Source organism: Dreissena polymorpha, chromosome 3 (assembly GCF_020536995.1).
Source record: "Dreissena polymorpha isolate Duluth1 chromosome 3, UMN_Dpol_1.0, whole genome shotgun sequence".
Lineage (NCBI taxonomy): Eukaryota > Metazoa > Mollusca > Bivalvia > Myida > Dreissenidae > Dreissena > Dreissena polymorpha.
In genome coordinates this window covers 16,868,190-16,870,522 of record NC_068357.1, presented here as the reverse complement: position 1 = coordinate 16,870,522, position 2,333 = coordinate 16,868,190, and positions in this window count along the sequence as shown.

Below are 2,333 nucleotides of genomic sequence, written 5' to 3'. Positions count from 1 at the left end.
TCGGTAAGAAAAAGTGGTTAGACAGATAACGAAGCATAGTTAAGAAAAAAACACACATCAATATCAACAACACATATCAAGCTTTACATCTATATTCGATTTTTATTGTTTTCTATAAGCTGCAACTTCAGCTTGCATGATACCAGCTACATATCATTACCTTATGAAGTAATACCTTCATTGGAGGCGAACACGGTTGTTGATCTTGTTATACAGGCATGAAATGAACATTTACCACTTAAATGTGTATCAGGTTATACAATAAAAAAAGTACATAGCTAAAGTTTAGACTTTAAAATTTTGCATTTCGTACAATAAATGTTTCAACACAAGCTAAATGTCACTTTTTCGAAAACCATCGCACACAGAGGTGTGTAGATATTATGATGTACGACGTAAACGCCGTGGATGCCGGACCATCGTCGCCTGAGTACGAGCTAGAGCCACTAGGAAGCTCGTATGCACGGGTGTTCTTTGAATACGATCCAGATGAGACGGAGCAGGAAGCGTTCATGGAATTACCTGAAAACATAGCGTTCACGGAATTACCTGAAAAACATCATAACCAATCACATCAGTAGCGGACAAGCGGTATCATGTTAAGATGAGAAATACACACAAACATAGTTACACAGTTCTAAAAGCCAAAGCACATACGCTCGGAAAAGTATCTCGCTAGAATTTACTTCCGTTTCTCTATTACTATTTATCTATTGACGACTATAATGCCAATTATCAGACCTGTTGGTGGGTGTGCTGTTGATCCACATCCGTTGTATACCATACTTAAAACAAGCTTTTAAAAGCTTATTCAAAATAGTTGTTAATACGATAAATGAATTCACTTACCATTACAGTCGCAGAAGTAGCGTATTTGTAGTCCGTACATGGGATCGGGAAATTATCTTCATTACGGCAAACCAAACCGTGCTCGATCTGGCACTGACACTATCAGGAGCACTGTAGGAGGGAATGCCTCCTTTTGAGGTCACGGACTCGGTGCGCTTAATGACGCACCCGACGAAAAAATCGTCCTTTTCTTTGTGCCGAAGCTCTCAAACTCACCGTTGCCAACAACTGGGTTGTCTCTGTTGATCCAAGAGCTGAAGTGGCTCTTTTTTGCAATTGTTGCTTCCGGTCGGAGGGTTTCCTGATGGAAAATTTCCATTTGACTCTGAACATGGTGACGCCATTTAAGCGCCTTCTTCTAAAGAAATGCTACTTAATGCAAATTGGCTTGCACATTCATCCATAAACAATAAAACGCCTTAAACTCGATGTTGCTTCGGAATGACAGAAATGCGCGCGTTATCGAGGTTCTCAAGTAATGGTGGTTCCCATTTTTTGAAATATTAAATATAATGTTTAACCATCAAAGTCGGTATTTGATGTCAACAAAAATACGCTTATACTTCAGTTATAAATATATCTTGAATACCAAAGTGTACTTTTATTGCATATGTTTAGTTTTTAACATCGTCCAGAGTTTTAAAGCGTTTTTAGATATTAACACTTATAATTAAATTTAATAGAAATAAATAACGACGGGGATCTTAACAAAGCTCTTTACGCTTCTGATTTTTTTTTAAAATGCGTTAATGTTACTTTCTCTTAATCTTACTCTATGCCAATATGCGAACGATGTGACCTGGTGAAACACTCCACACACAGCATTGTGCCCTGGTGAAACACTCCACACACAGCGAACGATGTGCCCTGGTGAAACACTCCACACACAGCATTGTGAATAACCTCCTCGAGTAATAGGGGCATTAGGGGCCGATTTATTATCCCCCGCCAGAGGCGGAGGGATATTGTTTTGGCGTTGTCCGTCCGTCCGTCCGGCACTTTTGTGTCCGGAGCCATATCTTGGAAGTGCTTTTGTGGATTTCATTGAAACTTGGTATGAGTATATATATGCATAAGATGATGATGCACGCCAAATGGCATTGTACACCATCTGTTAAAAACAGAGTAATGGCCCTTTGTATCTTGAAAAAAATGCTTTTTACTATAGGCACTTTTGTGTCCGGAGCCATATCTTGGAAGTGCTTTTGCGGATTTCATTGAAACTTGGTATGAGTATATATATGCATAAGGGGATGATGCACGCCAAATGGCATTGTACACCATCTGTTAAAAACAGAGTTATCGCCCTTTGTATCTTGAAAAATGCTTTTTACTATAGGCACTTTTGTGTCCGGAGCCATATCTTGGAAGTGCTTTTGCGGATTTCATTGAAACTTGGTATGAGTATATATATGCATAAGATGATGATGCACGCCAAATGGCATTGTTCACCATCTGATAAAAACAGAGTAACGGCCCTTTGT